The sequence below is a fragment of the Cupressus sempervirens genome, chromosome 6, assembly GCF_028749045.1.
Source record: "Cupressus sempervirens isolate cs-2001-9-10 chromosome 6, ASM2874904v1, whole genome shotgun sequence".
NCBI classification, from domain to species: domain Eukaryota; kingdom Viridiplantae; phylum Streptophyta; class Pinopsida; order Cupressales; family Cupressaceae; genus Cupressus; species Cupressus sempervirens.
The window spans coordinates 229,230,564-229,245,329 of NC_143123.1; positions in this window are offsets into that span (position 1 = coordinate 229,230,564).

Consider the following 14,766-nt stretch of genomic DNA (forward strand, 5'->3'; position numbering starts at 1 on the left):
CTAAACAATAACATGCAAAGAAATTGCATGAAAATAAGAGTTTTTTATATTATGTAAACTAATTAACAAATAATTAAAATTGATACCTATGAGGCTAATTGCAATATGTAGTTTTATTAAGCACAAAAGAAATAAATAAAACAATATAAATTAAGATGATATGCACTAGAACTAAACTCTACAGTAGAACTGGAGCTCTATTGAAAATGCATTCAACACATGACCAATGCATGCCTTTAGTAGGGATGACTGAGTGGGATGGTGTTTGGATGAGTGTTCTAGATAGCTAAGTGGGTTGCACAATTAGTAGTCTGAAACCATAGTTTATTTAAATAATTTTACGACGGTAGTATTTAGGTGTGAGACAGTTTCCAATTACAAGAAACCTTAATGGGAAAGCTAATATGAAAGAGACAATTAAGTTAAGTTGTAGAGACAAAATTGTCAATAAAGATTTTTAAAACTACAACTAGACTTTTTCAAGTAAATTTAGTTTGTTCATCAAATGAAAATTGTAAATTTTAAATAGCATAACAACTATAACTTAAGGGTAGTTTATAGTATATGAATATAATAAAGTATAGTCCATAATATTTGACATGATAAAAGTTGCATTATTCTATTACTAGTTTTAGTTTTTTTCTACATAAAAAGTGACATCAAGATAATTAAGCAATATGAAATAGTTAAGTCACTTTAATCTTTATCCTTTTACCTAAACTTTAACAAATCATTAATAGAAAATAAATACACTTTCTCACCAAATGATCAACTAATAGTGAATTTAAATGAATTATAATATTTAAAATAACCAAATCAAGAACAATATTAAATTAATGATATTGTATTTTCAAATTAAAGATTCAAACTAAGAAAACCTTAGTAGTCACGCTAAATCATTAAAAACATGAGATTTGCACAACGAATAAATAATAGGTGAAATAGTTGGTCAAACATAAGCATAAAATGTTTCAATTATAGTTGAGAGGAAATAAATTAGATTGCATTAACAAGTACCTACACAACTTCTAGTGAGAGGTGTATAGTTTTAAATAGTAAGCACTTTCTTTGTGTCCTTTTTGAAATGATTTAATTCCTCATTAATGGGGCCTCTCATATTAGGATACTACATTGCACTTAATTGCATGCATTATTTAATTCAAGGTCCTCTTTTGGCCTACAATATTTCCCAACAACCTATGTTAGCCCTAATTTCTATGCATAATTTCCCATGTTTCCATTTATTTACCTAATCTACTTTCCCTCTTGACCCCATTCTAGCCTTTTTTGTTATTCTCCAACTTATCTGTCTATTTATTCCCAAAAAACTTAAATGCTGCTCAGACTGTGCACCTTTTACCTCAATAACACTTCTAGGTATAGGTCAACTTGGGGAAAGCTATACTAGTATAGGTTACCTTGTGGTCACCTATATCTCGAGAATATTATTTCAAATGGTTTCCATGCCTCACACAAAGTATTTACATTTTCCTAATTTTTGGATTTGACCTTCACAAAAGTTAACTCTAAAATCACTATAAAAAGATGCCTTCTTCTTTCAATTCACTATCCATAAATTGAATAGAAGTTATTCATGAAAATAATCCATCTTATAGTAAGATAATGTGCATATAAGGCATTTAATCAAGCAAGAAAGTATTCATTCATCATTCATCAAGCATTTATGTATTCTCATACATAGATCTAACTTCTTTGTTCATTAGACACAAAGGAGTTTGGAATCAAGGGAGGAGATTTACATTCATATATTCAAGTCTTCCTCTTCCTCTTCTTATCAACATTGAGTCAAATTACAAGAATTTACTACATGATATTTTTTCTTACATGATTTTATTTTATTTTTTGTATTGAGTCAAGGCTATTGCAACAACATACTTGATCACATACTAAGCATAATTACACTTGCATGGTATGATATACTTCATTTTTGTTTAATCTATTCTAGATGATATTATTTTATTTATTTTAATTCAAGGTTAGTTCCTAGATAGTGGCTTGGCTAAGAAAATCCCCTCTTCACAACTAATTTCCCCTTCTCTTGTGTGTAGGTGTAGATTCATGGAGTTTTGAATTTGAAAGTATAGATATAAAGATGTAGTATTGGTCATAGTATTGAGACCTCTATATTCAACCCTCTTTGGTATGGGTTGCCCCATTTTAACTTATACTAGTATATGTCACACAAAGCTTACCTATTCTTAGAGCATAGAAAAAACCAATACATTTGGGCCTAAATTATGATAGTAGGCCATTGCAATTGTGATGGCCACTCATAGCCCAAGTGATAGAACTACAAATTGGCTCCCTTTGGATGAGTGTCAGACTTTTGCTATCACAAATAGTGATGGCAAAAAAGTCTATCAAAATTGTGATGGATGATGCTATCGTAACTTGGAAGAAGGCAAGGGCAAGAATCCATCTTCTTGTCATCCCAATTGTGATGCCTAAGTCTTCCATCATAATTGTGATAATTGTGCTATAGGGTTGACAACTATTATTGGAGAGGGTCATTGAATGTGTGGCTATTATACAATAGCAATGCCATGAGAGCAATGAATATCTATTAGAGAGATCCATCGCAAGTGCAATAGGTATGCGACAAAAATATTATGGGAGCAATGACTATCCATTGGAAAAAGCCGTCACAATTGCAATGAATTTTTGAATTATAAAACAAATTATGCAGCTAGATCATCATCTGAAATCAATGGTTATGATTTGTGTTTCCCAAAAAGCTCTAAATCTGTTAAAACCCAAGATCAGTAGAGTTCCTATGCTAATGATATCCAAACTATCCATCCTAATTAGTCCTATTTATTATGCATATTGATAAACAATGCATTTAGATTTTGTGCACATGTTTGATAGGAATCATATTTTCAACTTGGAGAAATCTATGAAATAAATGGTGTGATGCATAGCGTGCACATATTGGATAAATTTTGAATGTACCTATTGTAGAATTCTTATATTTAACAAAAAAAAACAACCCATTGAATTTAAAAGGGATTGCAAAAGGTATAGTTATACTCTTTTCCTTGCATTAAATTGTCTGTTGTTTTGACCATTAAGGTCTAAAATTGTTGGTAAATTATACCATTTAATAAATAATAACTTTCCAACCTTTTGATTGTAAAATATGGGGACACTATTTAACCTAGGACTGATACCAAGAGACATTAACAAACTAATTTAAAATTGATTTATTTCCTTTATTTTCTACTCCAAGGAAATTGATAAGATTGTACATATACAAGAACAAAATCCATATTGCTAGCAATCAAATGACTAAAGATAAATAAAGTAAAATGAAATTCAAGAACCTAAATATGTACTCTAATGCAATCAATAATTGACAATCCAAAAATACTACTCACTAAATCTTATTGTCATTAAATCAATTTCCAAAAGAACAACTTAAAACTATGGTTTGAAAATATATAAAAAATGCAAAAACATGTTTTATTTCCTTTCTCTTTTACATATCCTCCATTATAATTAGAGAGACATATTTTTATTCTCTACTATTTCCCTCACAGATTAATTTTCAATTTGCAATCAAAACTAATTTTTAAAACAAAACTTATTACCATTACATGGTGTACAAAAATCATAACTATATATCTCCCCACAACCACTTCAAACTAATTACAACTAATCCCTAGCTAGTTTACCCATTAAAATGCTATTGCAATGTTATTATGATGTCATGTTGAAAACTTGTAGAAGAGAACATCCTATTTCAACTAGTACTTTCTCTTACTTCTTACCAAAGTTTCCTATAAAACCAAACAATCCAAAGAACACACAATTACTGCTACTCCTTTTTAAAAAATTCTAAAAGTATCCTTATGATTCAATTTAGTGTCCAATATGTCTTTACATCAAACTTACAACTTCACACATCTCTATTTGGATGCCATTTTTGAATTGAATTGAATTGTAGGAGATTTGACTTTACACCTATTTTTAATTCACACTCTGACTTATAACATGTGCTTAATACAAAAAAATTTTATCAAACACAATGTGGATCCAAAAATAACATGTACTTGTTACAATGAACTTATAGAATTGTAACATCCAATTTACTACTATGAACTATAGAAATCAAAAACACTTTCCCTTGTCATTTGCTTCGACAAGGAAAAATGGCATGTGGCTTTATTTATCATTCAATAGGATTCAAAATGATGTCCCCACATTTTTCATCAAAAGGAAACACCACACACTTCTTTTCATTCAAGTGTTTAAAGTTAGCATTGATGCAATTATTATCAAGTTTTGTTTATATGGTGTCTAGTTCAAACATCGCTAATATTTCTCAAGAAAAAATATTCTATTTATAGGGGGTCTATAACACCCCATGAAGGGATCCAAAAGAATTAACCTAAAGTTTTACTAAGTTTGGCAAACATTTTTAAAAAAAAGAACAACATACACATGAAACATAAAGTAGCAGAAGCAATTACATACAATCATATAGAAGCAAACATAATAGATTACATTCCTTAAGGATCCCAAGATGTTGAATCACATTTAATTTTAGATAATACTAAGTCTAATAAATACCACATCCATTTGAAAGAATAATTATAAGTCCAAGTCCATTTAAATTTTATATATTTGTTCTAAATGCCACTTGGCAATAAAATTTGGAATGCTCGATCATCCACTGTACATGTTGTAGGGTATGAAAGGCTGAAAGAATATACATTTAAAATAGGTTACATCATCACTTTTGGATCCATGAAACAAAGTACAATACAAAAAGTAAAGATCATCCACCATAAAGATATAACCATCAATCATAATACACAATGATAGAATGAAAGGAAAAGTAGACAAGAAACTCCAGACATGGCAAAAATGGATAGATCTCAATGGTAAGAGTAAAAAGCACTACCACCCAACTATGTGGTAACCCAAAAAGTCCCATTCCCACTGCACTAAGGATATAGTCTCAAGTCCCAAATAGGATATCAATCCAAAAATCAAAAGTAATCTCTAAGTCAAGGAAACCCTAAAAGTAATCTAACTCAAAGGTTCCAAGATAAATTGATATCTAGATCCAAAGGCAAACATAGACATGTAGGAAACCTATTATGTAAGTGGGCAAGCGTCATCACACAAATCAACACTAGAGCTACCTTGGCAATCTAACTTGACTCTGGCCCCCTAGTGACTCTATGCAGCAATAGTATCCTCTTGTAGTGACAAGGCATACTAACAATGCATGGTCACAACCAAGCATTCTCTTTACTCCCATCCTAGTTTGTACTAGCACTTGAGGCATGGGCAAGAACATACAAAGACTCTTATTATGTTCATTTTACTCTCAATTAGTGTAGTGTTTTTACTTATTAAACAACTTACAATGGGTTACCTTGGCAACCACTTAGGGCCCTAGCTTGCATTGCAAGCCACTTCTCGACATTACATATAGATAACCTATCCTAAGCTCATAAAAACACAAATCAAATAATCATAATATTTCACCCCAGTCCTCTACAAGTGACTATAAAGCATCAAAAGATAATTCACAATAACCCATCCATTCTCGACAAGCAACTGAAAAGTATGCCAAAAATATGGATTGAAGACACAAAATGGCTAAATCAAGTATGTCATAACATCCATCTCATTATCCCACAATAATATTGATAGCAATAACGAACAATATAACCAAACTCATCATAAAGCATACCAAGCACATTACCATGGTTGAGTTTAAAAGATGAAGATCAATTCATCATAACATCACAAACACAAAACTCCCAAGCCTCTGGTAGATGTCCTAAATTTGGTCAACACTCTAGTCAACCCAAACTCAAAACATAGAAAACAAAGTAGTCTTATAGTTTGGTTTATTCTAAAAACACATAGTTGAGTTAACAGTAAGGTTTAAGTATTTGTTTCAATGAATGTTTTCAAGTGGATAAGATTCATAGTTTACCCTTACAAATTAACCCATCCTTATATTTGAATAAAATACACAATTACCCCTATTTGATTTTAAGTCAATTATTCCAAAATAATTTAAGGGTAATTATTTATTCAAATTATTAAAATAATACTTATTGATTTTAAATAAAATAACTTAGAAATTTATTCAAATTAGAATTATTAATAATAATTAAATAAATTCACAGCTCTAGTAAATAACTTCTATTATTAATTAAACTTAATTACATTAAATTTAATTAAGTTAATTAATAATTATATAGAAAAATAACTATATTATATCATTTAATTATTTATTAAATTAATAAATAATATTAAAATTTATTAATTAAATTAAAATAAATAATAATTTTAGAATATAATATTTTTAATCTTTTTAAATAAAACAATTTAATTTTTTTTTAAATTAATAAAATTGAATAACAAAAGCAAGAAAAGTATTTATTTTAACAAGGCTCACTGACCTTTGACCTATGGTGACAGGTCTTACTGTTGCTGTGGTAGGTAGTATGGCCTGCTACCATTGCTTATAAAAGCTAGGCAGTACAAGGGTGTGTGGGGATTTCCCCACCCCTTCCAATAATACTTTTAATTTTTTTAAAAAAATTTATAATAAATTTTATAAACAAACTCTCCCATCTATTTTTTAATAATTTTTTTTTATAAAAGTTCCAGCAATACCCCAATAAGGAAAATATAGCCAACTAGTAAAATTTTCAATATAAAAGTTCCCTTTTCAATTCAACACCCTTCCTGGTTTAAATTCCAAATTGTAAAATTACTAAACAAGGATTCTATGATATTTTAATCTTTACATGTACAAAAGAAATCAACATGCATACTAGTAATTTCAAATTACAATAATGAAATATTCATCACAAAGAAATTCAGGTAATAATTCATAGTCATGATGAAGATAGGAATGTAACGTAATTAATTGGATGAATCAAAACACAAGAATCTACCTAGTTCTAATGCTAAAATCACAACACCCAAAAGATTTGTGAGAGAAATTTTTTCTCTCAAAATCTTCTCTCTAAAAATTTCTTCTCAAAAATTCATGGTCCTTCGAAAATGAACCCTCAATTGTTGATAAGGAGTTCTCTCCTAAATTCAGGGCATTAATTGTGAAATCACCCGAGAGGACTCCTTGCTCACAACTTTTTAATTGTTTATTATCTTTCTTTTATGTTTTCATGCATGTTTATTGCAATATAAAATATCTTTATTTAAATTCACTTGACTTCTCTTTTTAATTAATTTATTAAATTTTAATCTCATGCATACTTTATGCAATCTTAAAACTCTTTAATAAATTAATATCTTTTCTATTCTTTAATTTATTTTTAAAGTGTTAATTGGTAAAATATTTATTAACTTAAGTAATAATAATATTTAGAATTTATTTAAAAATGATCAGCTAAATATGTTATTATTAAATTAAATGAATATTATTAGCTCTAAAATTAAACTTATAATTTTATCTTTAAATTTAATTCTTTTTATTTAATTAATTTCCTAATTAATTAAATATAATTAAATATTAAAAAATTATAATAATTTTCCATTAAATTAAATCATTAATTTAATATTTTAATTATAATTAATTAATAGGAAAATTCACCAAAGACCTATAGGAAAAAATATGAAAACACATAATAGAAAATGATATACAAAATCAAACTAAAGGGTTATAATCACGAATTTATGTCATATGATGCATTCGAAAGGTAATCAGCTTAGATACTTGTCTTAATTCTCTAGGACAAATGGGTTTAAAGGTTAGGATTTAGACTCAAGAATTTACCTCCCCTCTCTTACCGTTGAGATAATGTGATAGGGTACGGTCATCCTAGCAATTTAGGGAAGTTGATACCTGGTACTTGCAACCTACATAAAATCCATGCACGTACAAACACATATATATATTGAGCTAAATAGGAAATTGTAGGAAGTGGTGCATCATGTAGATCTTGACTAATAGGTGACTACGATTCCCTTCCTTAACCACATAAAAAATGTCGTAAATAAAGAAAATATACACGCACACCATACACATGCAGTATGGGGTAACTATCCATAAGAAAAAACGTATAATAATCCATCTAACTAATCATCATCAAATAGATGAAAACAATATAATAACCATCATCATGCATACATGAAGTAAATAGTACCAAGTAGTCTCATCATAAAATCAACTGAATATAAAACAATATCTGATAATCTCAAAGATAATGATACTAATTGTCAAGCATAAAACTGGCCTAAAAGAGTTCGGCAATAATAACAAAATGTAAACTAGGGGCTGGCACTATAGGGTCCATATAAACATGTCTTTGTTTCTTAAGTAGCATTTCTACAAATGGGCAATAGAATTTCTTCTCATTCTTCACCCCTTTATTTGATCCTAATGTGTCCTTCCATTATCTTCTTCCAACTCCACCAAATCAGGTTTTCATTAATCACTGGGGAAAAGATACAAAGCAAGATATTGCAAGTTTAGTCTTTCATAGCATTGAGAATAGAGGATTCAAAGTTTTTCTAGATAAAATGTATGTTTGAGTGGGAGACTGCATTCCCCAAGATCTAATTTGTGCAATTTATAGTGCTTTAGTTCATGTTGTGATCTTATCTTTGAACTATGCTTAGTCTAATCACAACTGATCCCTAGCTAATTGACCCAAATATTAATGAAGAGAAAGTGAGATTGAGGGTTCCCCTTATATTGTGAGAAACTAAGCACAATGTATATATTAAGTTTGCCACAACAATATGGTGGGATCATTTTCACTCCTCCTACAGCCATAGGTGAAATCATATCTGTACCCATTATATAGCTTCATAGTGATTTCCCATTAGTTGTAAATAGTGATCCATTGGCTTTAATATCACCTTTTAAGCTAAAAGTGTTAAACAATCAAAGTTGATTAGCTAATAGTAAATGTAAGATGTTTAAGAGTGGGGGATAGTAATTAACCATTAGTTGTACTATAATTTTTCATAGATGAAAAGAATAAAAGGACTAAACTGAGTGTGTGACAATGGGTGTGACAAAATAATAGGAGTGACCCTTTCATTGCCACCTAATGCTATTCAAGAGTATGCAATTAAATTAGCTACTTCATAACCATACCATGCATCTAGAGCTGATTTATCAACCTAAGCTTGAGCTCATCATCTAATAAGAATTGGACCAAACAAGAAAAGGCATACTTCATATAAGCATCTTAGTTGCTAATATGTTTAGTAGTATGTGGAGCCTATCATTGCATAGTTTATGAACTTTAGTAACACATTCATTATTATTAGGTTTAACTCACATGACTTTCACTTGGAAGAAGAAATTTTGGATTGTTTTCAGTGCATCACTAGATGTTAGAGAAATTCCCATGTTTGATATTATGTATGGCACGTGGGCTATCTAATTATGTAGTATGCAAAAAGTATGACCATGTGGGATATCAAACATTTGCAGGATTAAAAGAAGAAATGTACGTACCAACATGTAGAGTAATAATGTGGTGGAAACTCCATTCACACAAGATTATTATAAGGGAGAGAGATAGATTAGTTTACATTCACATTTGACAATTGATAGTTCATAGGCTTGAGAGAACTATTTATTAATATGATCTCATATGGCCACTCCACCATTGTTTCTAATTGAAACACATAAAAAAAAAAAAAAAATCTAGTCAAAGGCATATTATTATTATTGTCATTCACACTTATAATGTGGCGCTTTCAATAACTATCAAAATGGGATTTTTAAATGTTTATATTGCAATGCATGTTTCTCAGGTGTCATCTTTTCCATGCTATCCAATTTGTATCCATTCATGGGTTCTATGTGTTTTCAATACCCAATGTCATTCTTATTCTTAAGCACTCTCAAACTCCTTATAATTGACCAAAGTGCTCAAAAAATCCTTATAATTGAATAAACAAGTGGATATTAATATCAAATTTAAAAACATATAGGTAATGGACTAACAATATTTTAGTGTTTTTGAAGCAAATAATTCATTATATGAATCTAATAAAAAAATCCAATAGAAAATACATAGAAATTAAGTGGGATTGTAATGCTTGCAATTTACTCACAATAGTGGACCACAATACTTTGAGTGCTTAAAAAATTACTTCAAGACAATGGGACATTTTAGAAGTATATAAAAATTTAGAGGTTAGTTAATTATTAATTTCATATCTTAACTATATACAATGCATTTTTAGTTTCTTTCTACTCACATGCCAATTTCATTTCATATGATCATCTATAATTTATGTCATTTCATTTAATAACCTAATTATGTTTTGTTTATTTAAAATTTTGGTTTGTGGGGTTTTGATTTACAAAGGTAGATGGAATTTGATAAGAAATACCTAGTATTTTTCCAAGGTGGGTCAGAATATAAACAATCATGAATGACTAGGGATTGAATAGTGTAGTTCTGTGTATAGTCATCTTAGAGAAAAATTAGAGATCATTTTAACTTGAAATACCTAATTACAGACCGTTAACAAAAATACAAACTTGTTGGGGTTTTTTTAGCTCCACTTAATTTCTTATGCATATGAATTGAGATTGCATATTGACCTATAACATCCTTCTGCATTACCTAAAACCAAGATATTCACATAGTTTGTTGTCATGCAATCTTAGATAAATGTTGAGCTCCAGTTGGTTTTGAGAATAGTTTAATATTGTCTGCTAATCAAGGCAAACCATGTGAAGGTAGATGCTCATTTGGCCCAACCACCGCCCCCCCCCCCCCCAACATCTAAATTCCCCATTAACATCTAAAATTCATTCATTCTATTAAGAAAATGTAACGTTCATGAATTATCACATGATAACATTCATTAACACATAAGTTTCATTACATCATTCATATTAACATTAAAACATAAGATTCATTAGAACATTCACATCAACATTCAATAGAACATAAATAAAACATCCAGACATAAATAAGTCATTATCAAATAAATTAAATAGTTACTTGTTCACATTGGCTTGGAAGAACATAGGGCTCATTTCCAACCGGCTCAAATAACCATGTATTAATAATTGGAAATCCATTCTCATGCTTAATAATGGTTCTATCAGGATTATTTTGATTGAGTTGTAGTCTATACCATTTGACAATGACCATAACTAATTTCAAGGAATTAAAGTCATAGTCAAGTATATCAATCAAAATGCCATAGTATTGATTTTGAGATTCTCAAGATGTAAGTCATTTCTAGATGAAATATTGGTCGTTTGGAAGATTGCACTTGTCCTAGAATCACATGTTCTCTTAATGTCATCAAAAATTTTGATGTAGAATTTCTAATGATTGCATAACATAGCCTTGTGGTGTTTCACCTACAATAATGTCAAATATGTATAAATTATTGCGTCACAAGTTCAAAAACATATGGTTGATTAACAAACTTATAAGTATCTAGAGATCTCTTAAAACATATGCTAAATATATTTCCTTTGTGTAACATTGGGATTTCCATTACAATGAGCTTGTTTAACCAATGAACACATAGATTCCCATTTTAATCTATGACCAAAATAGTGACATTATTCAATCCATACTATCATCCAATCTTAATTGTTTGCAATAAGCAAATGTATTGCATCTCAATCTTTAGCAGTTGTACAAAAATAAATAGATGACTTATAAAAAATTTATTTTTAAGATTAAGAATTAATTAATTATAACAACATCTCATAATTTATTACCTTTCACTTTCCTAAATCTATTGTTCCCACCAATTATTCCCATTTGAATTTTTTAATGAAGTAGAGATCCCAAATGCAATCTATATGGGTCTTTGCTACAAGATTAGGAAGATACTGAGTAATGTACACCATCATCTAGTATATCATATATCCCTCAATCATAGAACCCTTGGGATGTGCTCTTTTTCAAACCAAACCCTTCAAAAATTTTAAGTGTCTCTCAACTATCCACATTGACCTAGGCTATACAGGTCCACACAACTCAATCTCCTCAACTTGGTTTATGAGGTAGTGTTCTTGTGCATTGAAAAAAGTGGAAGGTAAACACTTTTGCATTTCATATTAGTAGAAAAATTCTTTTCTTAAAATATATTATATCTTCTTTATGGATTTCATTAGATGACAACCACTTACAAGGGATTCAAGACATAGAAACACATAGATACAAGACTTTACAATATATTACTTGTTTGATATATTGAACAAATATCACTGCTTACCTCTTTTATATTTCAAGATCATCTATCACTTGTTTGATATTATTGTTGAAGTTGTTTGGGAGCGATAGGGGTAGTACATATTGCAAAAATTGTACACTGGCCATTTCATTCTTTTCTAATGCAATACAATGAAAATTGAATATAGTTTCACAAATATATTGTAAATAAAAAAGACTATAACTTACCTTGATGAAGGTATACCAATCATGCATTTTCAGCCTTGGCCCAAACTCACTTTTCTTTGATATGAGACTACTTATATTTATAGTAAATCCTATAGGAAATCAAAATTTTCATATGACTTCTTTTATGGCATTACTTTGCTACTCTATTAATAACCAAGGAAGGGCACTTGCATTAATCCTATCTCCATTTTTATTCGATTCAATGATATTTTTCATTGCATGATTGGAGTCATGAATGTTACCACAAATTTTGGAAAGTTTTTCTTTGTCACATCTTCCATTCAATATTTTTCATAGTGTCTCTATTACATTCTTTCTAATATGCATAGTATCAAACAAATGCACAATTTGTAGCTACTCATAGTAGGGAAGCCTACAAAATTCTCTAGAATAACATTTTAGTCCCTTTGGAAGGTGTTCAGTGATGCCTTGACTACTTTCATGATCATCAATTACATAATTAGCCAATAAAATATAATCAAAATATATAATTTCCAAACATAAACCATTAGAGGGAGTGATACTACCTTGAACTCTATTATATTCTGACTGCCATAGATGAGGTGTCATTCTTCATGGCTTTGATGTAGTCTCTTCTTTCTCATTGAAATGATGTTTATGACACTTTGAAACTTATGATTTCTGTGGAGGAAGTGCCTATTCTCATCAAACACTTGCTTTCTTAAACTTTTAGAATGATGAGATTTCATCTATGGACCATACATTAGACATGCAAATATTCCCTTTGTTTGAAGACCTACAAGATAAAAATGTAATTAGATTAATATGTTTATTTTTGGAATTAGTATTATCATGTACAACTATATTTTAGCATAACATACCACATAAATGTGTCAACCCTAGGCCATCATGAATTGTTCACATAAGCATTGCATGGAATTCATATTATTTTTGATGAATTGGTCTAGAGATATCATACATAATGAAACCATTCCATAACACTAGTAAGTCATCAATAAGAAGAACAATATGTGCATTCATATCTTTCACTTGGTACTTACCTAGTTGAATGAACAATATTTGATTATTATTGTGGTCATTTCACTCCAAGACTTATAATTACATTTAGATAACAATAAACTAATAAAATACCTAGAATAATCATTGCCAACATAATGTGCTCCCTCTTTATTAACATCCATGGAGGAAGGTTATTATTGACAACAAAAATAGGCCACAACAAGTAAACATATCTTATCTCTCCAAATGGATTGATATTGTCAATTGCCAAAAAAAGCTTCAAATTTTGAGGTTCTTCTTTAAAATAAGGCCACTTTTCCTCTATTTCCATAAATGTTGAACCATCCACTTGCATTCAAATAATGTCATCTCAACTCTATTGCATGCATAGTGATCCATAAATTATGCCAAGCTACTACATCTGGATAATCGTTTAAGATGTGGAATAATGGGGATGTAATGAAGAACCTTGCGAGGCACCTTTTTTGTCACTTGATCATCTTGATATCTTCTCATATGGCATTCAGGGCATTTTCTTTCATTTTTCATGTTCTTTATGATAAATTACATGATCTTAAGGACAAGCATCTATTGCTTGATACTCCATTCCAATATGTCTTATAGTGGCACATAATTCTCGGTATGAGCGAGGGAGAAAATTTGGTGTAATTAATGTGTATATTTGCAAAAATATTGAACATGTTCTACTTAATGTTTATATCTACACATATGGTTTTAAAATAAAAATTTGGTATAATTAATGTGTTTATCTATAAAAATATTGGACATGTTGTACTTGATGTTTATATCTGCACATATGGTTTTGAAAGAAAAATTTGGTGTATTTATGCCTCTTCATTTTGATTTTTTTCAAGAGAATCCTATCAATGGTAATAGAAAACAAGAATGCATTTTTCTAAGAGTTTACAAATTTTCAACAAAATTAATGTTTTACAAGAAAATGCATCTAAAGAACTGTTAGCTCAAAAGAAAGAACATGGTGTTGAAATAGTACAAAAAGTGCTTGACATGAGAGGTCCACAAGTGAGGGTGTTGACCCATCTTGAAAACTTGAATGCTAAAATGGAAGCTATAGAGGATCAAACAACTATGCCAAATTAACAACACAATGTGAAGTTGATTTTAGATATGGTAGAGGTAGATATTTAGAAGTTTGATCAAAACTTAAGGCATGAGAGAGAGTCTATGACAATATACTAAAAGGAGAAGGATCGACTTCAGAAAGAGAATGCATGATAGAAATAACAACTAGGAAACATAGAGGATATTATGGGAGTACTGGATAGAGTCCAAGAAAGTGTCATGGTAGGTACTATGACATTGGAATCACTTGCAAGTGTCTTTGAGA